Source organism: Humulus lupulus, chromosome 6, assembly GCF_963169125.1.
Source record: "Humulus lupulus chromosome 6, drHumLupu1.1, whole genome shotgun sequence".
Lineage (NCBI taxonomy): Eukaryota > Viridiplantae > Streptophyta > Magnoliopsida > Rosales > Cannabaceae > Humulus > Humulus lupulus.
The window spans coordinates 103,964,599-103,992,127 of record NC_084798.1 but is presented as its reverse complement, the minus strand read 5'-3'; positions in this window follow the sequence as shown (position 1 = coordinate 103,992,127).

The window sequence follows — 27,529 nt, the reverse complement described above, 5'->3', positions numbered from 1 at the left end:
AGCCCTAAATCATGACTGGATAAGTCTAACTGTGACTGGATGTTAGGATCATGGAGAACTCTATTCCTGCTTTCGCCAAAAGTAAAGCACCGAGAAATTCTTGAAATAGAGAGAGAAGCTATTAAAACTATCAAATCCAAACAAGTAGATATAAACAAACATTTATGTATGCAAAACCATTCTTTACTTGCTCCAATGTGGACCGCACTCATGCACTAGAAAAAATATAAGTACTTTATTTTAATTATATTAAAATGGACTAAAGTAATAATAGAAGAAAGTATACCTTACACTAATAAGGTTTTGTTTTAGTTCAAGTTCCATATCATAAAATCAAAAGATGCAAAATACAAAGTAAAGTGGGCAATAGATGAATCATCAACATAATTATTATCAGAGAAAACAAACTAGAACAAACTCAATTCCATCACTCTGATAAATTCCAAATTCTCCCTATCTATGCATATTCAAATATGCATATGCACGCATCTCCACCATTTGGAATAAGAAGGAATATGCCTAAACATGTGAGATGCTTAGCTACCAAAAACTACAATAGATGCTAATATTCTTCAAATATTCTTTTTTTACAACCTTAGAAATGATAATATGAATTCAAAGCACATATTTTCTTTTGATATTATTCGAATTCAGATATCAATAAAGACTTTATGAAATTTAATTATACTGATTGTATTTCAATATAATTTGACTTGTGGTGACAATTGATATTCCATATGCCCCTTTTTCTTTTGACTGTAGTGATCCCTGCAATGAGCAGGGCACCAAATCTATTTCATAAGGCCAATAATCATAGAGTACAAACAAAGAGATCCTTAAACTAAGGACTCCAACAAAAGTACACCAGAAACGTTAGAGTTAAATTAGAGCAAGAACGTAAGAAAATCTCCATATACCAGCACCAGCACCAGCACTTTCAAACGTATCCTTAAATAAATCAGTCATAAGAAATCCTATTAGATATTGAGTAAAATTAATGAAAGTAAGCTGAATATATAAATATATATACAAATAATTATGTGATTCTATGAGAAATTTTGACAAACAACTTGTGTGCTTTTGAAATGAAAAACATAGGAAAATAGAGAAAGTGAAACCAAACAAATCTTTTGCTAAGTGTTTGTATGTTAGAATTAATGAAAAACAGAGGACATCTATTATGATACCAATAACAAGGAGATCAAAATAGTTCAATACACTTTCCAAATAGTCTCTGAATTCTTACTCATATCTTTTCTCTTATGGTATCAATGATATACTAAGTCTTTGTGTTTGCCTACATGTAAAAGGCGATATAAATATTCGTATATAAGAAATACTAAACAGACTTATTAAACTAAACACATTAATGTCCTATTTGAAATAATAATAAACAAACCTCCTAGTATGACTTTCCTGAAGTGCTTCAACTATAGCCTTAATTTTACTTAATGTATAAAAGATATTAAATTCTTTATTTAACCTATAAAATATGAAACATAATTTACTTAATTAAAAGAGGAACACTTACACAGAGTAACATTGGATAAGAGACATTACCATGAAAAGCATATTACATTCCACAACATTTGGACTGGGAAACCCATGTTCTCCCAAGTCGAAAGTAACAAGAATTAACTCTTAACTATTTTGAAAAGGTTCACTAATCAAAATTCTACAAATGCTTATCTTCATAAAAAGTACTAACACTATGGAGGAGAGGCTTCCTCAATTCCCAACAAATAATTGTCCTAGCTGAAATCAAGGGGTAACTCTTGAATTGACTAGCATTTCCTTGTGGTCATCTGAGATGAAGCATTAATGTTCATCAACTGATCGATTTGATTTGAGCAATCAAAGACTAAAGTCCATCAAAGTTTCATTACAATATTTTCTATAGTTTATTTGCATCATTCTCTCGAACACTTGTAGGGCATCAATCGTTAGTTTAAGAGTTCAATATACCATAGTTTTCTTACACTACTTTCAAGATCAAGACAAGCAAACATCGAAAAAAACTAACTCAGAAACTACTCATGCTCTAGAAACTAACCCAAAATTTTTCCAAAGTTTCAAGAACATTTTGAGAGAAACAAAAAATAGTTAATATATAAAAGACAATGGAAAAAAGAAGAAAAACTTACACGAGAAAGAAGATGAGGTTGTAGCAAGATCTAGGAAAATATCTAGACACACATATGTCCATGATGCCTGCAATCAAACATCCATAATCTTATTAATCATATAAACAAAATCAAAATTTCCTTATTAATCAATCCAAACTACCATATCCAAAAAACAAAAAAAATTAACAAAAGAACTCAGACTTTCAATTTACAAAAATAAGAAGAAAAATAGGTGAGGAAAAATAAATAGGTTCAAAAATGAGAACAAAGACTGGAGAGATCGGGAAGGGAGAGTATTAGTTTGTTCATGCATATATTAATATATATATATATAAATACATTTGCATAATATGTATACATATATATAAAGAAATAATAAATGGGCTACTGTAGTTGACCTTTTTTCACCGATGATGAGGTTGAGAATGGAAATAAGAGTAGTTTCTAGAGCGTCTTAGGGCCTCTTTGGTATTGTTTTCTGTTTTTTGTTTTCAAAGTTGTGTTCTCAGAAATGAGAACAGAAAACTGTTTTTGTAGTTTTCAAAAAACAAGAGGTGTTTAGTTAATATTTTTTTAAAAATGATATATTAGTTTAATTTTTTTTTAAATCATAAATAAAATATTAACAAATATATTTACAAAGAGAAAAATATTTTAAAAGTTTGTAATAAATAATGAGATAAAATAATTTGAAAAAAAATGATGAAAAATAAGAAGTGAGAAAGTAAGGAAATGAAATTTGAAGAAATAGAAATTGAGAAGAGAGAAATTGATCCAAGCAAAAATGAGAGAGAATGTGATGAGAAAGAAAGTGAAGAGAGAGAAGTGAGTAGAGAGAAAGTAATGAGAAAGGAAATGACAAGAGAGAAAAAATGATGAGAGAGAAAATGAAGATATATTAAGTGATGAGAGAGAAAGTGATGTGAGAGAAATTGAAGAGAGAGAAAATTATGTGACAATAAATGATGTTAAATAATAATAAATAAATAAATGATATGAGAAAAAAAACAGAAATTTTTTTTTTGAGAACAACAGAAAACAACTTTTTGTTGTTCTCAAAATTTTTTGTTTTTTGTAACTTCGTTTTTAAAAATTATTTTCTGAAAACAACGCCAAACAACTCAACTTGTTTTCAAATAACAGTTTTTAGCTTTTAAAAACAAAAAACAGTTTTTTAGTAAAGGTGTCAAACACCCTCTTAGTTAGCTCTAACCAACATCAAACCAGCCGAAGAATCAAGAGAGAGAGATTGGGAAAATTCGTAGGATTCTCCATGGAACATTCAAGTAGTAAAGAGGGCGGAATGGTCAGAAGAAAGTATTGTATTTTGGGCTTCATTTGTTAATGAACAAATTGGCGGGGATGAGAGGGTTTCCCAAAAAAAATTTGAAGTGTTAAAAATTTTCTTACCCGCTTTTATGTTGCAACCCCGACCCTTTATATAATGAATTTAAATTTTGATATAGAAATTATTATAAATAAAAAGTTAATATAATATTAAAAATTTAGAAACAAAGAAAATCTAGCTTTTAAAGTTTTTAATTAATAAATAATTTTTATAAATATATTTACATAATTTAGTTTATTTTTTAAATTATATTATTCATTAATTATAATTTTAGATCATTTTTTATTTGAATTTCGGTGACATTTTATAACTGTCGGTATTGGGCTTTTATTAACTATCGGCGTTGGGGTCAATAATGTGTATTTTGACCCTACATTTTCAAAACAATGAGTGATTTTATGCTCTTTTACTTAACAATTTTAAGGACTTGCTTTGGGAGTCCTTAATTGCGAGTCCTTAAAAGTCACAATTCCTAATTTTTTAGCCCAGGTGTTGCGAGTCCTAAAAGAGTATTAAGGACTCCCAAAGCAAGTCCTTAAAATTGTTAAGTAAAACACTCATTTTTTAGCCCAGATTTTTTTTAGGACTCGCATATTTTTTTAGGACACTCATTGCGAGTCATAAATTGTGTTTTTTCAGGACTCTCAATGAGTGTCCTAAAAACTCCATAAATATTTTTAAGGGCATGCATTTATGTGAGTGTCCTAAAAAAGTGTCTCGTAAAGGGTATTTTGTAGTAGTGAGGGAGTTCTTAGCATCAAGAAAATAAAGATATATTTTAGAGGATTCACACCATAAACTTAGGAACACTTACCCAAGACCTTCAAAATCCTCCTCTTCTCTTCTCCTTCTTTCTCTTTTCTCTCTCTCTCTAGTTCTCGTGCTCCCCCTCTCTCTCTTCTCTCTTGCACGCCAGCCCAAGGAGCATAATGCTCTTCCCTTCTTTCATTCCCTCTTCATTCTAACCTAGCCCATAATAGCCTAAGGGAAAAATTGGTAAGTTTCCTAATTGTATTTATTTTCTTTTAATTTTTATTTAATTTTATTTTCTCTTAATTAGTAGGAAATAAAGATGACAACCTCCCATACCCTTTATATCTATTGTCTTTAATTTAATTGCCAAATAAAATTGGAATAGATTCACTCTCTTTCCCACTGTGCTTCACATGCCCAAGCTATTTCATCTTCTTATTTTTTTTCTTTCATTTTAATTAACTAAAATTATTTCTAATAATAGAAAAATAAGGCTGTGTAGAAAATTCTATTTAAGTGTACCATGAAACCATGCACATGCACACACTCAATCACTAGGGTGCATCACTACCTACCATGCACATTGGTGCATTAAATCAAAACTCAATTTATTCACAAAATTAAAATAAATAAAAAAATCACAATTAAATTCTCAAAATTCTACCAAACAATTCTAAAAACTAATTTAAACAAATAAATAAAATAATTCACAGTACTTAACAATTAAATTAAATAAAGCACAAAATTTAATAAATGAAAAAAAAAATTGTTACGCTACAGGGCAAGTGGGAGATTGTTGGGAATTGTACACTTAAAGCAATTGTAGTTAAGAATGGTTTTAATGAAATGAGTAAATGAGTTGAATTATTGTGTATATGTAGCTTATATACTATATTACTGTTAATAATATTAAGTAAATGTATGAAAATTCTCAAGTTTCTCTATGTGGTCTCAATCTCATATTGGTATGAGAGGATCGATATTGAGATAATGAACTTAAATAGTTCCCAGTAAAATAAAGTTGTGGAATCTATAGATTAATTACTGCTAGTACGGTCCACTAGTATTATGAAAAATGTGACCTAGATTGTAGCGCACCAATTTTTATTTATTTATTAATTTTGTACTTGTTTTATTTTAATTGTTAAGTGTTAGATTTTTTTATTTGATTGAATTGTTTGGTAGAAATTGTGTGAATTTAATTGTTAATTTCTTTCTTTATTTATTAATTTAATTAAGTGAGAAAATGAGTTTTGATTGTATGCACCAATGTGCATGGTAGGTAGAGATGCACCTTAGCAATTGTGTGTGCATGTGCATGGTTGCATGATGTGCATGCAATATATTTTCTACACATTAATTTCCTTTATTTAGTTTATTTTTATTTAATTAAAAGAATTAAAAAAAAAGAGAATAGAGAAGAGGAAATGAGAAGTGGCGAGTAGGGGAGTGGGAAATGAGGGATTTTCTTTCTTATTTGGTTTGGTCTTATAGATAAAATAGGAAAAGTGTTGTCATCTTTATTCACTCTTTATTTTCCTATATGCAAGAAAAAAAATTAAGTAGAAAATAAGTAAATTAAAATAATTAAAAAAAAGGAAACTTATATATGTCCATTAGGACTAGTATTTTGTAGGATTGATTTAAAAGAAAGGAAAGAAAAGAAAGAGAGCATTTGTGCTTTTGTGACCGACGACCTAGAGAGAGAAGGGGAGAGAATGAGCGTGAGATAGAGAGAGAAAGAGAGAAATAGAGAAGAAAAGGAGGAGAAAGAAGAAGAGAAGGAAGGATTCAATCCTAGGGTATGTATATTTTTTTTTGTATTTGTGGTTTCTAGATCCTCTCTTCTTTTTGTTTCTTGAGTTTTGATGAGTTATTGGTTGTGGTTTGTTGGTGTTCTTCTTTTCTTCATGTGGGTTCGAAACCCTAGGACTTGAACAAGTGGTGGCTATAATTTTTGGGTTGGTCAATTTTGTGTTCTTGATTTTACAATCAAGAGAGGTAATGAGATTTCTAACCATTTTTTTGTTAAGATTTCTTGGGTTGTATTGGTTGATTGATATTTTGGCTTTGAAGCATAAAGGGTTGGCCTAGGAGTGTGGCTCTATGATTTCATGTGGTTTTGGTGTTAGGCATCATTTTATTATTGGTCATGGAAATTTTTTGTTATAGTTATACTATGAAAATGTTTTGTTTTTATTTGTATAAAATGAGATTTGATGCAAGATAAGGGTTAAAAGCTTTACCATTGTATGGGTATTGGATTCAGCCTAGGGGTATGTTTAGGTTTATGATGGTTTGTGATTTTGAATATGGATTGATATTGGCTATGAAACTATGTTGATATCTTGTTATAGGAATTGTTTGATCTTAGGATCTTGAGCATGGTGATATTTAATGTTATGATATCTATGTGAAAGCATTCAATAGTTTAATTTTGATCCACTAAATATGATGATGATCTTGATATTTTATGTTTATGACCATGAGCGTTTCGGCCTATAGGGTATTGATGCATGATTGTTTTGTTTTTTATTTTTCTTGTCACGTATACTTGTTAGGAACATGCTAGGTTAAATGAATAGTTTGTTTTTAATCTTTTATAAATGATAAATTAGTGATACATGAAGGTTATGGTTGAGTTTCTTGAAAAGCATGAATTTCATGATGAATTATGCTTGCTGATTTTTATGTATAATTAGTGAGTAAATTGGTAAGACAATGATTTAAATGCACAAGTGATGACTCTAATTATATTTTGATTTTATGTAAATAAAAGGGTATCTTTATTTCACATTTAAATGGAGTTTTTATCAAATTAACACATGCTGATTTTATGAAGAAAATGTTATTTTAATCTAAGTTTGTGATTTTTGAATGAAATATTAGTTCATGGAATATTTGATTTAAAATTAAGAAATGTCTTTTAAATGAGATAAATAATTTTAGTATATTAAATGAATTTTTTCCCTAACTTATGTATATGTAAAAATGATATTTTTTATGTAAACATAAATTTTCACAATATTGTTTAAGTGTTTTTTATTTAAATGAGAAAATATTTGGGCTTAATTTCACTTATGATTTTTAATCAAAATAAAGATTGTTGAAAGTTTCTGTTATTAAGTTAAATAAGTATTTTGTCTTAAATAAAATAAGAGAAAAATATATTTTTCTCACACTTTAAATTATAATTTTTCTCACTTAATCTTGTAATTTTTATTAATTTAGAAAAATATTATTTTCTAAAAGAAAAATGAAATTTTATAAGTATTTCTAAATGACTACAGGTTTTGTTATTTTCTAAGCAATTTAAATTAATAAATGAGAGTATTATTTTATGAGAAATTTATAAAGGTTAAATAAATTATTTTTATGAATTAAAATAATGTATTAAGTAGTTTAATCAAACCTTGGGAATTAAATAAATAAATAATGGTAAAGAGAATATGTTGCTGAATTTTATTTGAAAAGGTTAATAATGAGAATGTAAGAATTATCATTTTTAAAACGTCACTTTTTAACAACGCTCTCACGTATGCATATCGCATGCAAGTACACTTTTACGTTTAAATATATGCCTGTTATTCAAACATATAATTTTTATTTTGTAACCATGAATGGATAATAGATAGAATTAGCATTATTCTTTTTGTGATTTTATGTGAAAATGTGTATGTTTGGAATTATTGGGCAATTGGCACCATGTGTGCATGATTGACATGTGATTCTAAGAGGCGATGTTTGATTAGGATTATAGGCTCGTTGTGAAGTTTTTCTCATTTTGCTTTGCTCTGACCTGAGGTAAGGAAGTTAGATAGAATTTCTATGTTTATGCTATGAAATGGTAAGATTGGTCTGTTATGAGAATAATGATATGCTATGTATGATGAAGGACCATAAGATATGAAGTATGTAATTCTATCTTGAACTGCTATAATGAATGTGAATGCAACATGTGTTCTCCTTTGTGTTGTTTTGAAATGGATTTTGTGTGTTTGTATGATGTATGAAAAAGAAAATGGTTGTTAGCATGTTGAACGCGACACAACAAAGAGGTTACTAAGGATATGACATAACTCGAGTTACTAAGTATATGACGTACCTCATAGGGCGGACATGTCGAGGTTATTTGAGGACCAGAGCCTCCTGTTTACCTCACAGAGGAGGTATTTCCAGTTTTATGCTTTTACTGGTTGCTTCAAGATGTGACATGGACAATAGTGGCGATATGATCACAAAGAGTATGACGATGATGTTTGATTATGATATATGATGATGACGATGTATGATGGTGACGTTTAATTATGATGTATGATGATGTATGGTTTTGACGTACAATTACAATATGTTCTTATTGTGTTTTCCTTGTATGTTATTGTTGTTGTTTGTATTTCCTTACTGGGCTTTTTAGCTCACCCCCTTACTTTCCCTCTTTTAGGTAATAATTAGGGTTTCTCTTTGGCTATGATGTGAGGAGTTCCGACGTCTGGGTATCTATGGCATGGGGGTATCCTATGAACGAATAAACGATCAACTTAAGCGCCGAATATTTAAGAATGATATTATGGATCTTAATGTTTTTATTTTTAAATAATCTATCAATGAGACTTAAACTTTATTTGTTTTAAACGTTTCATAAGTACACTTATTTTTTTATTTTAAACTAATGGGCCAACTTGCATGTTTTATCAAGGCCTCACTGGATTTCATATGTTAAGTGGTATTCTTTATTATTTATGAGTATTGAGACGTTTTACAAAGTAGTAGATTAGAGTGCTTTACAAATGGTCTCAGAGCTGGTCATTCATGTTTCCAAGGACCCTCCCCATACACGCTAAAGACGGGAAAATCTTACCTCACCACGTGGTAAGTATTTGTTCTATATGTTATCTTTATTCTTTTCACTTTTAAATTATGTAGTTTTGTAATTGCATTATAGAAAGATGCCTCCTATTATTAGAACCACTAAGAAACTGTTACTTAAGGAGAACCGCGCAATATCCAACTTGACGAGGATCACAACGATTGGAGGATTGATGTGCTGAAAATGACGACGGTGGTTTACGATCGTATTCAAGGAATGATGAACAAAAGAGGGGTGTTGCTATGGCCCATAGAACAATACTAGGTGTTCATGGCATGATGTCCCGAGGCCCTTCTCCAGTTGGCCATGGCATGGCACGATGTCGCTCAGGACAATCTTGATTTTGAAACTATTTAATATACGATCTACGACCTCATAGATAACTACGCCATACCAAAAGTAAGCGCTAGGATGAGGGCGTTGGCGAGCGCTCCTGACTACTTCCACATTTTGGAGGATGTCTTCAGCTACAGCTAAGGGGACGAGTCCATAGTTGAGGACTGCAGTCCATCATGTAGATCCTTCAATGAAATGTTAACGAATAAGATGAGACTTTTAAAGAACCCTTAAGAACATATGGTTTTTCATTTATGGTTATTAAACACTTTATGGGCTGTTTGAATTATGGAATAATTTTGAACAAACTTTGAATGCTATGGTTTAATAATTTTTTCTCTTGCAAACTCTAAATGGTGTGGATGTGGAATGTGTGATAATTTTCAATATATATCAAACAATTATGCGATTTATCATCTCTTATGATTTTCTTTTGGTGCCTTAGAATCTCATAATGTCAACAAGAGGAAAGGGAGGCAAGGGAAGAGGGGGAGGTCGAGGAAAATGCGTGTCCACAAGATCTAGCGCCACAACAATTCCTGATGTAGGAACGCCATCAGCCCCAACTGCACCAACTGTGAATTTGGCCGCAGAGATAGCAAGGTTGACGGAACAACTAAGGCAGAGAGATGAGGAGTTGGCTCACGCCAGGCAAGTACCCCAAGTGCCCCAAGTACCAGTGGCACAACCTGAGCCTCCAATACCACCACCTGCACCACTGCCTATGGCTTATGGATTTGAGCCAGTTTATGAGCGTTTCAGAAAGCAAGCCTCACCTACCTTCAAAGGGAAAGCTGATCCTCTAGTGGAAGAGGATTGGTTGAAATTAGTTAAGGCTATCTTTGATCACATGGAGTTGAATGATCATTAGAGAATTTCATGTGTAGCCCACTTACTCAAGTTGGATGCAAGGATATGGTGGGATGTGATTAAACAGACTCGTGACCTGAATACTATGACCTGGGCAAGCTTTGTTCAGGCATTTGGCAAATAGTACTACAGTACGGCTGTATTGTCAACCAAGGTGGATGATTTCGTGACTTTGGCTGAGGGGAACCTCTCTGTCACTGGCTATGCACAGAAGTTTGATAGGTTGGCTAAATTTTCTCCTGAAGTTGTACCAACTAAAGCCATGCGAGTCCAAAGGTTTGTGAGAGGAATCAAGCCAATGATTGCTAGGGACATTAAGATGATCAGTGCTGAGGTGGTCAGTTGTACTGAAGTATTGGATAAGGCATTCAAAGTGGAATACTTGGAGGATCAGATATGGAAGGACAATGCTGCCAGAAGGGAGGCCAACCGAAATAAGGGCTTCCATGTGGGCAATAAGAGGAAAGATAATGAAGGGCAGAACAGTGGCATGAACAAGAGGCCTAGACCTCCGGCCACAAATAACAACAATCACAACAATCATAACCACCACAACAACTGCAACAGTTACAATAATGATCAAAACCACGAGAATCACCAAAGCAACAAAGTTGAGCACCCCAGCTGTCCGAAATGCTTGAGACGACATATGGGAGAATGTCAGACTGGTACCAAAAAATGTTACAAGTGTGGTTAGGCAGGACATCTGAGAAAAGATTGCCCACAATGGAAAGCAGGACAGAATAGTAACAGCAACCCAGTGCCAGCAAGGGTTTTTTCTTTGACTCAAAAAGAAGCAGCCAACAGGAACACCGTGGTCACAGGTCAGCTCCCTATTTCTGGTATGATGTGTACAGTCCTTATTGATTCTTGAGTGACTCACTCCTATATTGCTATGAATATGATTGATAAATTGGGTATGCCTTGTAAATTGTTTGAGCATAGTTTTAGTACAATGTTACCTTTAGGAGACATGATGTTGTCAACTAGGTGGTTACAATCAGCACCTATAACAATAAAGGGCAGGGAGTGCCCGGCAGATCTTATAGAATTAAACATACCAGACTATGATGCCATACTTGGCATTGATTGGTTATCCAAACATGGAGCGACGATTGATTGTCGGGAAAAGACCATGGATTTCAGACCAGAAGAAGGAGAACTCTTTTCTTTTAAGGGAGAAGTAGCGGGTTTTCGTACACCCATAATATCGACACTGGAAGCACGGAATATGATGCAACATGAGTGTTCGACACATCTGGCTAGTGTGGTGGATAAATCCAAGGAGACAGAGTTGAAACTAGAGAATGTTCATATCGTTTGTGAATTTCCAAAAGTGTTTCTCGATGAATTACCATGTTTACCCCCGGACAGAGAAATCGAATTCGTGATCGAAATTGCACCGATAACAACACCAATATCTAAAGGAAACTATCGAATGGTACCTGCAGATTTTAAGGAACTCAAGACCCAGTTACATGATTTTTTGGATAAGTGGTTCATAAGACCTAGTCATTCGCCATGGGGGGCACCAATCCTATTTGTGAAAAAGAAGGATGGGAGCATGAGAATGTGCATCGATTACTGAGAACTCAATAAGGTCATCATTAAGAACAAATATCCATTGCCTAGGATAGATGACCTTTATGATCAACTGCAAGGGGCAGTAGTATTCTCAAAGATTGATCTGCAATCCGTGTACCATCAGTTGAAAGTAAAGGAGGGAGACATTCCAAATACTTCCTTCAGAACTCGCTATGGGAACTATGAGTTCCTAGTGATGTCTTTTGGACTCACTAATGCCCCAACATCACTAATGCCCCAACAACATTCATGGACATGATGAACAGGGTATTTAAGGACTATTTGGATAATTTTATAGTAGTGTTTATAGACGATATCCTTATCTACTCGAAGACCAAGGAGGAGCCTGAGGAGCACTTGAGGTTGACCCTAAAAAGACTATGAGAACATCAATTATACGATAAGTTCTCTAAGTGTGAGTTTTTGTTGGAACAAGTAACTTTCCTAGGGCATATAGTGTCCAAGAATAGAATAGCAGCGGATCCGTCAAAGATCGAGGCCATTAGAAACTGGCCCCAGCCGAAGAATGCCTTAGAGGTTTGAAGCTTCTTAGGGTTAGCAGGTTATTATCGCAAGTTTGTCGAGGGATTTTCAAAGATTGCCACACCCTTGACCAACTTGACCCGCAGACACCAGAAGTTCACATGGACCAAGACATGTGAAGAAAGCTTTCAGACTATGAAGGATAAGTTGATATCTGCAACTATCCTTTGTGTTCCCACAGAGGGCGGAAATTTTGTGGTGTATTGCGATGCATCAAAGAATGGCTTAGGGTGTGTGTTGATGCATGGTGGGAAGGTGATAGCTTATGCTTCCAGATAACTCAAGGACTATAAGCAACGATATCCCACTCATGATCTTGAGTTAGCAGTAGTGGTGTTCGCACTAAAGATATGGAGACATCACCTTTATGGGGATAAATGAGAAATTTACACCGACCACAGAAGTCTGAAACACTTCTTCACTTAGAAAGAATTGAATATGAGATAGTAGAGGTGGCTAGAACTAGTGAAAGACTACGATTCTAAAATCCTATACAACCCAAGCAAGGCCAATGTGGTTGAGGATACACTAAGTAGGTAGGGACATGGGAGTGTCTTAGCTCTGAGCACAATAGAGGTGCCTCTACAGAAGGAGATTATAAATGCTGGTATTGAGTTCCTGACAGGAGGCCTAGAGAACCTCACGTTACAATCCTCCCTACTAGAACAAATTAGAGAAGGACAGGAAGTGGATGAAGCCCTAATGAAGCAAGAGGCTTTAGTACAGGAAATTGGTAGTAGTGACTTCACTATGCCCGATGGTGGATTGCTGCGATATAAGGATAAGATTTGTGTGCCTAATAATGATGAGATTAAGGAAAGTATTATGAAGGAGGCACATAAAACACCATATTCCTTACATCTAGGGTCGACAAAGATGTACCAAGACCTTAAGGCATTGTATTGGTGGCATGGAATGAAGAAGGACATTTATGAATTTGTTGCCAGATGTTTGACATGCCAGCAAGTCAAGGCAGAACACCAAAGGCCAGTAGGCTTACTTCAACCGCTTTACGTTCCATAATGGAAATGGGAAGATATAGCAATGGATTTTGTGGTAAGACTACCTAGGACCACAAAGCAGCATGATTCTTCTTGGGTAATAGTGGATAGGCTCACTAAGTCCACCATTTTCAACCAATTAAGACCACCTACTCGGCGAACCAATATGCAAAATTATATGTGAGCGAGATAGTGAGACTTCATGGGGTTCCAAAGTCAATTATTTCTGATCGAGGGTCAATATGCACATCAATCGTTTTGAAGGGATTACAAAAAGCTATGGGTAAAAGGTTAAAGTTCAGTACCGCATTGCATCCCCAAACCGATGGGCAGTTTGAGAGGACCATACAGATTCTAGAGGACATGTTGAGATGTTGTGCTTTGGAATTTTTAGAATCTTGGAGTCGATACCTACCCTGATGGAGTTCTCCTATAATAACAGTTATCAGTCCACTATTGGGATGGCTCCCTATGAGATGCTTTATGGGCGCAAGTGTAGATCTCCTTTGCACTTGGATCAGGTTGGGGAAAAGTAGATATTAGGTCTTGAGATACTTAGGGAAGCCAGGGAGGTGATTGAGAAAATTCGCCAAAGAATGCTTATCGCTCAAAGTAGGCAAAAGAGTTACGCGGACCTTAAGATAAGTGACATCGAGTTTTCAGTGGGAGAGTTTGTGTTCTTGAAAGTTTCGCCAATGAAAGGTGTTATGGGTTTTGGGAAGAAAGGGAACTTAAGCCCAAGATATATAGGTCCATTTGAGATTTTGGACAGAGTAGGGAAAGTTGCGTACCGTTTAGCATTGTCCCCAGCATTAGCCGAAATACATAACGTCTTTCACATCTCGTTGTTGCGTAAGTATGTGTCAGATCCCTCTCATGTTTTGAGCTATGAGCCATTGCAGCTGAAGCAAGACCTGAGTTATGATGAACAGACCGAACGTGTTATCGAAAAGGGAATCAAGGAACTGAGATCCAAAAGGATTCCATTAGTTAAGGTCCTGTGTAAGAATAGTACGAAACGAGAAGCAACATGGGAGTTGGAAGAAGACATGAGAGAAAGATACCCTGAGTTATTTGGTAAGAAATAATTTCAGGACGAAATTCCTTTTAAGGAGGGTATATTGTTGGAAAACCAATCACAGCACGCAGCGAAAAAATCACGTGTGGTGAGCCAGTTGTTTTGTTTATTTGAAAACAATAGATCAACAACATAGAAATTTTTTCAATAATCATATAAACAATTTATATGACCAAGAAAATAATCCAGATGCATTATCATACAATACTATTAAACATGCAACAAATATATATATATATATATATATAAATATACAATATATTTATATATTCAACATATAAACACAAAAAATCAAGAACATAAACTTTTACCTCTTGAAGCTTATCAAGTGTCCTTGAGCCTTTTTGTATTTTTATCAATCTTCCTATCCAAAACTTTGAGCACTAAAACCACGATCTTCCAGAGTGTTCTTTACACCTCAAGATATGTGTGGGCACATAGAGAACATGAGTTTATATTTTAGGAATCACAAGTATTTCTCAACACTTGAGAACTTGGATTATGGTTTGAGAATAACTAGAATAAATAAGAAGAAAAATTGATTTTTTGTCTGACAAAAAGCTCTAAGAACTCTTCTGAATTGTGTATTGTTGTGTTTGATGTATATTTCCTTATCTTTTTCTCTTCTTCTTCTATATCATATATATAGAGAGATTTATGTTATCTTATTATTCTTAATAATAATAGTCAGATAAATATATTATAATAATGATGATATGATTTGATTTTAGGTAAATGTCTAACTTACCGTATTTGAAAAAATCATTTTCAAAATTGTTAAATAATTAAATAAAATAAAATAAAAACTACACAAACACAATATTTGTAAAGTGGTAGGCGTGTACTGATATTCCCTTTTCATGGATTTTACATTTTTCTTTTATTTAATTATTTAACTAAATCATTATCCCACAAAATAAGGTGTTTATCTTTTTAAGGAAAAAAAGACAACCATATTTCAAAATTTGAATCATAAATTCTAAATTCAAAATTCAAATTGATGATCATCTTTTAAAATTAAATAAATCCAAAACCATTTTTGACTTACCAATTTTATTTTCTCCCACTCAAATAAAATAATTAATTTTAAAAAAATTATTTATTTATTTATATATATGAAATTCAAAAATTTATGTATTTAAATTAATAAATATATTTTCAAAAATTAATAATTAATTATAAATTAATTATTCAACATCAATTATCATATAATTGCATACTTGACCCGAAGAATAAAATTCATCTCAAATTCCCAAATTACAGTTATACTCTTTTATCAACTCTTACCTTGATATGGTGTTGATAGAGCCACCCAGGGGATCTATGGACCTGTAATATCAAGCTCCAATAAATATTACATTATTAATTAAAGCTATTTGATTAAATAATCCTATTTATTATTCTAATGATTACTCCACTAAAAATATGAGATTGAACTCTTGATAATTATAGACATATATTTACTGAGTACTTTATTAAGAATACAGTGTACATTGATATAATTATTACATACAACGTTAATCCTCTATTAATGGTTCATAATTAAAAGGGAATAAAATTACCGTTTTATCCTTTTAGCTATATCTTGTTCCTAGAGTACCGTTGGCTTTACTAGTGAAGGTTGTGACACAACAAGTTCGTGACGTAAGCGCTCATAACCTTTTTAGTTCCAAAAGTCAACCCAATTAGGAACCATCATTCAATTTATAAGAATGTATTCATAACCTATAATGAATGTGAGTGCAACATGTGTTCTCCTTTGTGTTGTTTTGAAATGGATTTCGTGTGTTTGTGTGTTGTGTGAAAAACTAAATGGTTGTTAGCGTGTTGAACGCGACACAAAAATGGGGTTACTAAGGATATGAAGTAACCCGAGTTACTAAGGATACGGCATAACTCGTAGGGCAGACGTGCCAAGGTTATTCAATGACCAGAGCCTCCTGTTTACCTCACAGAGGAGGTCTTTCCAGTTTTATGCTTTTACTGGTTACCTCAAGATGTGACATGGACAATTGTGGTGCCATGTTCACAAAGAGTATGAAGATGATATTTGATTATGATATATGATGATGATGTTTGATGATGATGTATGATGGTGACATTTAATTATGATGTATGGTTTTGACGTACGATTACAATATGTTCTTGTTGTGCTTTCCTTGTATGTTACTGTTGTTGTTTGTACATCCTTACTGCGCTTTTTAGCTCACCCCTTACTTTCTCCCTTTAGTTAATAAATAGGTTTCTCTTTGGCACGCACTGTGATGTGAGGAGTTTCGACGTCTGGGTGTGTATGACGTGGGGGTATCCTTTGAACGAATAAACGATCAACTTAAGCGCCATATTTTAAAGAATGATGTTATGGACCTTAATGTTTTTTTTTAAAAAAAAAACATATCAGTGGGGCTTAAACTTTATTTGTTTTAAACATTGTATAATTACACTTTTTTTTTTTTAAACATAGATCCTGGGGACAAGTGTCGTAGGACACTTTAGTGGAGGTACTTTACATATTGAGAGTATGTAGAACTGGACTAGATATGATTTGATGATACTTGTTTAAATGTCATTTCATAGTATTATAAAACACATCAACTGATGATCATATACAAACTGGTCTTAATCTGGAAGTTACTATGAACTCCTATATATGTCATTTGATCATTTGATTCATACGTTATAGTTTTTCAGAATGATCAGGCTAAGAACTATTGTTTTGTAGACTTAATAATGTATATGGCTGGGGATATAGCTTAACAGATATGAAATCTATACCTTCTTACCTTCTTATAGATTGAATGATGGTTCCCTATTGGGTTTACTTTTGGAACTGAAAATGTTAATTAACTTCAAATTCATAATCTGATTATGAATTAACCTTCACTAGTAAAGTCAATTGTACACTAGGAAACATGATATAATTAAAATGGTAAAACGATAATTTTATTCCCACTTAATTATGAATCATCAATAGAAGATTAATTTTTTTGTAATGATTATATCAATGGACACTTTATGGTTACAATAAAGTACTCAGTAAATATATGTCTTTAATTCTCAAGAGTGTAGTCTCATACTTATAGTGGAATAATCATGAGTTTAATAAATATGATTATTGAATCAAAGAGTTTCAGTTAATAATCTATTATTTATTGGAACTTAGAATTATTGGTCCATAGGTCCTTGGGGCGGCTCTATCAACACTATTCAAGGTAAGAGTTGATACAATGATCAAACTGTGAATAGGCTATTTGAGAGAATATTTATTCTTTGGGATAAATATGTAATTATGTGATAATTGAAGTTGCACAATTTATTAGTGCATTAATGCTATTTTCAAAATTGTGTAGAAATAAAAGAAATTGATTTTAATCAATTATTTTATTTAATTGAGAAATGATAAATATGGATAGTCAAAATTAGTTTTCATTATTATATTTATTTAATCAATAATAAGATGATAATGAGAATTCAACTTTTGAATTTTGAAATTTATTATTTGAATATCTAATTATAAATTAATTAAAATAAATATGCATATTTTTGGGAGGTGTTACACGCATAGGGTTTCCTAGATTTCCCTATGCGTGTACCACTACTGATAATGATCAGTTATTTGTTTTTTCATTTATTTAATTAATTAATACAATATTTTGAAAAGAGTTTTAAAATGGAATATAAGACTGTCATTAATTATCATTTATTTTATTATTATAAAGATGATCAATTTTATTTGATTATTAATATTATGATAATAATACCTATATATTCTATATCATAGAAAATAGGAGAATACATTTTTTTGAAAAAAAGAAGCATTAGTAAAAGTAATTATCTTCTTCTCACGAAAGAAAAACCTTTCTCTTTAGCCTATAATCAAGAGTCTCATGTGTTGAGAATACAATATTTTCACAAATTTAATTCTTGTTCTTTATGTGCCCACCCACACCTTGAGGTGAAGAAAATGTCTAGGAAGATCTTGGTGTGAGAACTCTAGCGAGGATAGGAAGATCAAATTATATGCGAAAAGATTCAAAGATTCTTGATAGGCTACAAGAGGTAAATCATTTTGTATCTTTTTTACATATACATATATTTTTTTATTAACATGTTGCATATTAATGGATTCTCATATAAAGTTGTTTATATGATTTTTTTATACAATACTACCATTACTGCAATTTCTGCTGCGCACTAGGAATAGTTCCTAACAGTTGGTACCAGAGCAATCTTTAATCCCTGCGTGTGATAATTACTGTGTAGGTCTCATATGCATTATTTATATTATGTGTAATATATGAATGGATGGATGGATTGATGTTTATGTATGAGTTTTGATGTTCTTAAAGGTTGGTTTTCATGGTATTTTTGGGTTAGGAAAAGTTCTTAAATTTTCTAGATATACAAAAAAATTGTAAGCCATTTTGGGGCATAGGAATTTTGTAATTTATTTTTAAATTTCTTGATAAAATTTTGTTATGGCCCGAGCCCCGAGCACAAACCGCGATGCCTGAACCGCTGCCTTTGACCATGCCCTGCGCTCACCTACAGACCATGCTGCATGCGCCCTTGTAGCAAACGCCACGCGTACCCTTGTAGCCACTACCCGTGCGCGCCCCTGCAGCCATTGCTCGTGCTCTCCCCTACAGCCACTGTTTGTGTGCGCAAACCACCACCCATGGCCGTGCCCTCCTCCATCATCGCCATTTGCTGCCTCCCACCATGACACACCCATTATTGTTTGTGTCATGCTAACCCTAATGGATGTGTAAGTATCCTTTTGGACCATTTTGAGCCCAATATAATTAAAAGTGTTTTAATTTTAATTTTTGAATTAATTATGGTGAATCCAAATTCCAATTGAGCCTCAATAACTTGTTGGGTGTTAAAACCCAAAGTTCGATTATTTTAAAATTGTTTAAAATAATTAAAAGGTTATTTAAATCATAATGGATAATTAAAATGTTAATGACCCATAGACTAAAAGAAAAGGTCGAAAGATCAAAGAAGTTGATCTTTATTAGGCCTTAGTTAGTTTAATTACTTTTTTGTGTATTTTTTGCAAGTGTTGTAATTTTCTAGAAATATTCAAAGCACCCAACTCGCATTTATTTATTTGCTTGAACATGATTAAATTGTTTAATACTTTATCATGCATTATAACTTGTCATACATATTACCCACACAGTACATATTAAACATGCTTAGGATTGATTATCTATTTTTGTTTGATAACTCATATAATTAATTTAGTCTTAAATTAGTTAAGATGGTAAATATAATTTAAAAGTATTTTATTTTCTCATTTAATAAAAATGTTTTATTAAATTAAATGGTATTCTTCTTAAAAAGAAAAATAAAATTATTGTACCCTAATTTTAGCACGAGTTCAATCATTCAGCTCGGGTACAACTGGCAGATAAATGCATGAAAAAATAACCAAGTAGAATATTTGGTTATTATCCATGTGGAAAGCTCGAGATTCATAATGGTTTGACATTATGTTAGGCATCCTGAGTTTATCACGAACTAAGAATACGATGCCTGTTAAGCCCGAGCTCAGAATTAGATAGCTGTCGAAGCACGAGCTTGGAGGAGACATCCAGCTCACGACGATTCAAATATAATGCATATTCAGGGATCCCCATAGACTCAGGATTTGTGTATACGTTTATTTATGACCTGACTGTCAAAATTATTATCTGAGATAGTAGGAACATATTTATTATGTTACCAAATCATATCCCAATATAAATGAGAATTATTTGAATTGAATATAGACATTATGTAAAGTCGTGATTGGCTCACACAGTTACACAAACCTGTTCATGAAATTTCGCTATAAATACTGGGAATGTTGGACAGGAAAGGGGAATTATTCTGTAATATCGAAACTCTGCCAAAATAGAGAGAGAAATAGTAATAATACTGACTCATGGACTAGGTGGATTTTAACCACTGAACCACGTAAACTGTAACGACCCAAGTTCACTAATAAGGCTTAAGGGCCTTTTAGTGTGCCGGGAGGGCATAACTGGATTATATGTGAATTAAATGATTAAAAGCATGTTATATGATTATTTGAATATCTGTGATGCATGACTCTGTGTATTAGTATGCATGTAGGCCCTGATTAGGATAGAAAGGGCATATTCATAATTTTGGCCCATTAAGGGCATAACTGTATATACTTGTGATAAATTGTTGAGACCACATTATTATGTGGATATATTTGTAATCTATGACTTGAGGCAATCTTAGTGAGTAGTTTAGCAAAAAAGTCACGGCAGGGATTTATACCCGGCTCGGGGCGAGCCTCGGGGTAATTCTGGGGATTTAGAGAATATATTGGAGTTTATTTTGATATTGAGGAATATAGTTGGTGATTAGTTAGGTGTCGGGAAATAAGCGGTAAATATTAGAGACACTCAAGGAACTAGCGGGAATTTGGTGTATTGACTAAAATGCCCTTAAGATGTGTAAAAGCTTAGTTATAAGTGGGAGGGAAATATGGTCTTTTGATGTTTAGAATCAGATAAGTGTTGTTTTGGCTTTATGCCTTAATGGATTGTGTAGAAAGTGTTGGAAGCCTGAAGAAAAGAAAGAAAAGAAGGAAAATGAAAGAAGGGAAAAGCAGGGCTACTCTCTTGAACGGTTTGTGTTTTCTTCCTCACTTCTTGAAGGAATTTGGAGCTGTAACTCAGGGAGAGTCTGGGCAGGAGCTTGAGGCTAGGGTCCATGGTTTTTCTTGAGGAGTTATCAAGAGTAGTCCATCCATTTGAGGTAAGGTTTAAGGTTGCTTTTCAGTTTCTGGTTCTTAAAGTAGATATGGATTTTGAGTTGAGTTTTGGTGGGAATTCTAGGGGATTGAGGCTGAAGATTTGAGGAGGTGAAGGCTAAGCTAGTGTGGAGGATAACCTAGGTTGAGCTCATCCATCAAAGGTAAGAAACTCTGGTTTAAGTTATGTGATTTCAGTTGATTTCTGTTGAATTTTTGGGCTCTAGGTTCAACTATGGTAAATTCCTTGGTTTGGGGTGCATGTGATTGAGTTTTGTGTGGTTGGGTCTTATGGGATGAGTTGAGGATATTGGGAGGCTTGTTTTGAAGTTTGGTTAAGTTTTGGAAAGGTTTGGCTCGGGAAAATTCGAAGGAGAAAAATCTGTGCTGGGCTGTGCTGTGACTAGCGTTGTAGCGCTAGGCCCTGAAGTTCCAGAGCCTTTTGGCTCTGCTTGTAGCGCTATAGCGCTCTCCTTAGGGTGTTGTAGCGCTATAGCACTCTCCTTAGGGTGTTGTAGCGCTACCCTGTTCCCAGAAAGGGGTTTTTGGGTTATTTCTTAAGGTTTTTTCCCGGGGGCTCAGGTTTGATTCCACCACCCCGTTTGGTGGAATTAGGGCTTCCCGAGGGCTCAGGATTAGTCTCGAGGCTAGGTTTCGGATTTGAGGTTTTGTGATGATTCTGATCTATGGCTGTGGCTAGCTGTATGCTAGGGCTCAGACGAGATCGTGCTTGAGGATCAAATTGAACAAAGCTAGCGAAATCTAAAGGTAAGAAAACTGCACCCGGTTATGTGTTTGTGATGGGACTAAGTGCTCTCTATATCTGTATGATGTCATAGATGGTATTATGCCATGGGACATGTGATAAACGACCTAAGGGTGCCGTAAATAATACTTGCGCACAGGGCGCGACTCAGCCACTGGTAGCTGAGGACAGCTTAATATTCACTAAGCTCGGTTTAAGCGGGTCGGAGTCAGTGGGATAAATAGAGGGTGCGGCCTAAGGGCGTTAACCCTAGTTATCATATGTGAATTGATGAATGATATGAGATGATGTACTTGGTATGCTAAATACTTGAACAACATGAATGTCTGAACTGTTGAGTATATGTTTATACTGTAAGAGTTATCTGGTTGTTTGCTTAATGATTATGCTCTGCTATTGTGTTTTCTTCCTGGGCCTTGGCTCACGTGTGCTACGTGGTGCAGGTAAAGGCAAGGGCAAGTTGGACCAATCTTGAGATGGAGAGCTGCGGGGCTGAATGTACATAGTCAGCAGATCGGCCGCCACGGCCGAGGAGTGATACAGGACGAGAAAAGCTTAATTGTATATTTTTCCTTAGAGTGGCTAATAAATGTATTTTAATCCTAAAATTTTGTAGACTATTTCTTTCTTTACTACTTTTGGGATCCCATGTAAAGAAAATGTTTATTTATAAGAAATGAAGCTTTTGAGACCAAAATCTTTTAACCTTAGTTCAACTATGATTTCAGTAACACTTTTTTAAATAAATGACTTGATTAGCAAGTCTTGCACCTTTATAAACACACAGTGTAACGGTCTTGGCTATCCAGGGCGTTACATAAACGTTCTGGGTTCTTGAGTGAATTCTTGTTATTTTCATTACGGTTTACCACTAAGCACCAATCTGCCCTTATTATTTCTTAATACATTGTTGGCGAAAAATCTCATCAACAGTTAGGTCCTTTCATTGAGAGAAAATTAGTGCTTCACCAAAATCCTAGTAGATTCCCATCTTGGTGCTCACTCGCTCAATGCACAACAATGAGATAGAATAGCTCTGTGGGAAGGAGGCCCATCATACCGCTGTCTGAGCGAACATGGCCCTGAGATTCAACAACATCTGAGAAAACAACCGGCGGGTCAAGGCGACACTGGGAGTTTGGCGTCATTACCGCCAAACCCAAACCCAGACTACCTAACTGCCGTCGAGATGGAGAATATGCAATTGAGGAGCCATCTTGCCAGGGGAAATGAGCAGATTGAGGAGGTTTTGGCTCGGTTACCCCCTCTTGCAACCGACATTAATGTCGGGAAGAGGAAAAGTGGGTCTCATAACTCCCACAGGAATAATCGATCCAAACTGAGTTGATCAGTTAGAACCACCACTCCAAGTTTTGTACCTACGAGTCTAGATCACCAGAATGCTCGGCCCAGCAACCATCACAGGGGTCGTCAGCATGTCAGCCAGTCGGTTAGTACGACAACCCCAAGTTCGGTGCCTTCTTCATAAGAGCCCAGGAATACCCATGATAATCCACGAGGAGGGGCAGGGACAGGCTCACGAAGACAAAATTCTCCAACAAATCCTCCTTTGTCATGACCGCATCACCAGACCCAGAGAACTAGAGACATTGGAGTAGAACAGAGGCGGGCTAATTTAGTCTGTCCTGATGGAACAAGGATAGCCTCACCAATAAGGGATCCCCCGTCACCTATAAGACATCCAACACCACCTCGTCCTCAATGGGATATTCCAGCTCATGGAGACAGTAGGAGAAATCCTCCCCCATCTACCAATACTAACGTCCCACGAACACGTGTCGAGAATCCAGGTCCTCAACCCCAGCCACGAGCTGTAAGGTTTGCAAAGGGGAGTTATTGGATCAAAAGCCATCACAACGGCAGGCCCGAGAGCGACCTAAGGAATCATTTGAGTTCTGCGTGGAGCCCTTGATATGACCTACAACCCGATTTGCGTGATCATCTGAACTCGCAGAGAAGGTATCCAACTTGGGATGAAGATATTAGCTATACATGACAAGAGGGGGGCCGTCCATAGTACGCGATAATGGGAATGCCTCACCAAACCAAGCTCAAGTTTGGAGGGACAATTACACATCAAACGCGTACGATAGGATGAGAGGTGTTGAACAACTCCCAATTAACTTAGGTACTAGGGACCAAACCCTCGAAAGACTAGCTTTGATGGAAGAGCAAATGAAGAGGCTTTTGTCTAGAAAAGAAAAGGATGACTGAGACTCAGATGAGGAGCTCAAACCTTTCGCTCCAAATATTGCAGCGACCACGTATCCGGTATCCTTTAGAATGCCACACCTATCAAAATTTGATGGAAATGGGGATCCGTCAAATCACCTCGGAATGTTTAACACCTTGATGATGGCTCACAATTTCGGGCTTGATCTAAGGTGTATTTTGTTCCCTACAACTCTGGTTAGTCCAGCTAGGCAGCGGTTTAAACAATACAAGAGGCATTCCATAAGCTCGTGGAAAAAGTTTTCTTCTGATTTCAAAAAAGCATTACGGGCTTCACAGGGAGCTTGGGTTCAGGATGGGAATCCTCGTCATGGCAACCTATGGCAGGAACTCCAAAGAAAAGGATTTAAGAGCGTAGATGAATTCTTACCCCAGGCTCAAGAATGGATAAATCTCGAGGAGTAGCGATCTTCTGTAGCAGGAACCAGCCAGACCCTTACCCAACCCATTGGAGCGATAACGGACGCGGCAGCCACAACCCAAACCGTTACCCAGAATAACCAAGTGGGAATAACAAAAGAAAAGGGAATGGTGAACCCGACCAAAGCAGGACAAAAAAAAACAAGCCTGCAAAGAAGTTCAAACCTATCTACGCCACGTTACCAACCTAACGGACACACGTGAGCACATTTTTCTGGCCAATTCTAGTCGCCTTCCATGGAAGAAGCCAGAACCATTGAAGAACCAAAGGGTGAAAATAGATCCCTCAAAATTCTACCGGTTCCACAACAACATCGGTCATAACACTGATGCTTGTCGACAACTGAAGGATGAGATTGAAACTTTCATTAGGGCGGGACCTTTGGCCCAGTACGCCCGAAATTGGGTGAATCCGAGTCAGCCCGCTGGGCATACCCCGCTACCTATTCCGAAAGCTCCAACAAACCAACCTGGAGCTCAAGCAAATCAGGTCAACCCTCCTCCAATAGTAGGGGGAGATATAACAACCATTTTAGCAGGAACTCATTTGGCAGGCACTAGTAGCAGGGCCCAAAAGAGGTACATTAACGAGATGAAATCTCATAACGGGATGGAGTTTGAACTAGAGCAACAGTTATCATAATAGCAGTGAATGGCAAAGCAACCAATTATTGTCATGGAAGAGGAAGCTAGCCACGTCCAATTCCCAGATAAAGATCTACTGGTTGTAACTGTTCAGCTCGCAAATCGAAGGGTCCGAAGAACACTAGTGGATAATGAGAGCTCTGTGAATCTACTTTTTAAGTCCACCCTGGAAAAATGGGGTTATCCATAATTGATTTAACAGTGACCTCGATGACTATGTACTGGTTTTTGGGTGAGGGATCAGCAGCCATCAGGATGATCAGATTAGTGGTAACATTGGGAGAAGAGTCACGAACTATTTCCAAATTACTCGCGTTCGTGGTAATCGATTGTCCGGCTGCATACAATGCGATTTTGGGTCTACCAGTGCTGATGGCGTTTGAAGCCATAACCTCTATCCGCCACCTGGCAATGAAATTCCCCTCAGCTGCGGGAATATGCACAGTTAGAGGCGTTCTGCTCACTGCCAGGGAATGCTATAACATTTCTATGAAGGGAAAATCACAACCCGGGCAGCAAGCGATGGTCATAAATGATGGAGATGAGGAGTTCCAGGGAATAGAAGTTACCCATGGGATAGAAGAACCTCAGCAACAAGAGGATAGTGAGGTCACCCAACATGACAATATTGACCTATGGGTAGGCGAAGACAGATCAGAGCTCAAATCCATAGAAGAGCTCGAGGAAGTAAACATTGACCCCAAAGAAGCTTCGAGAGTCGTAAAGATTGGAAAGAATCTGGACGACAAAAGGAAGAGGGAGCTAGTTGATTTCTTACAGAAAAACCAGAACATCTTCGCTTGGTTGCATGAAGATATGGTGGGAATAGGTCTGAATGTAATAGTGCACATCTTAAATTTGGAAAAGAATGTGCCTGGAAAATCCCAAAAATGGAGACGTTTGGGAACGGTCTGAGCTGAAGCCCTTGAGGAATAAGTAGCTCGATTATTAAAATGTGGGTTTATCTGGGAGGCAAAGTACACGATCTGGGTTGCCTGTCTCATGCTAGTCCCAAAGACAAACGGGAAATGGTGAACCTGTATAGACTTCTCCGATCTAAATAAAGCTTATCCCAAGGACTGTTTCCCACTGCCAAGGATTAACCAGTTGGTAGATGCCATGACAGGTCACGAGCTCATGTCCTTCATGAACGCGTATTCTAGATATAACCAGATCACGATGAATCTTGCAGACCAGAAACATACTAGCTTCATGACCGAACATAGCGTATACTATTATAAAGTTATGCCCTTCAGGTTGAAGAATGTTAGGGTTACATACCAACGCTTGGTCAACAAAATGTTTGCTAGCCAGATCGGGAGAAATATGGAGGTGTATGTCGATGACATGCTCGTCAAGTCAAAAACTGCCAAGAACCATGTGTCCAATCTAGAAGAATGTTTTGGGATATTAAGGAGTTATGACATGAAGTTGAATCCCCAAAAATGTACTTTCGGAGTGGCATCTGGAAAATTCCTGGGGTTCATAGTCAACATGAGGGGAATAGAGGCAAATCATAAGAAGATCAGGTTGTTGTTAGAAATGCCCTCACCCAGGTCGCGTAAAGAAGTTCAAAGTCTAACTGGAAGGGTGGCGAATTTGAATCGATTCATTTCAAAATCCACTGACAAGTGTCTGCCATTCTACAACTTGCTCAGAGGAAACAAGAAATTTGAGTGGACCGAGGAGTGCGAACAAGCATTCCACAACCTAAAAACACACCTGGACGAGCCCCCAGTATTATCTAAGCCCAGGTCTGGTTAATCTCTCTTCCTTTATTTGGCCGTGACAAAGAATGAGTTAGTGTCGTGTTTGTTCGAGAAGAAGATCGTGCTTAGAAACCAGTATATTATGTAAGAAAGAAACTTCTTGGAGCCGAGTCATGAAACCCACTGATAGAGAAGCTGGCATTTTGTTTGATATTGGCTTCCAGAAAGCTCCGGCCATACTTCCAGTCCCATTCAATCAATGTCTTAACCGACCAACCTTTAAGGCAGGTTTTACAAAAACCTGAAACATCAGGACGTCTCTTCCAATGGGCCATCGAACTTAGTCAATTTGAGATATTGTACATGCCACAGACCTTAATAGAGAGTCAGGCCCTTGCTGACTTTTATGGCCAAATGCACTGGTTTTCAAGAAGAGCTCTTGAGGGATCCAG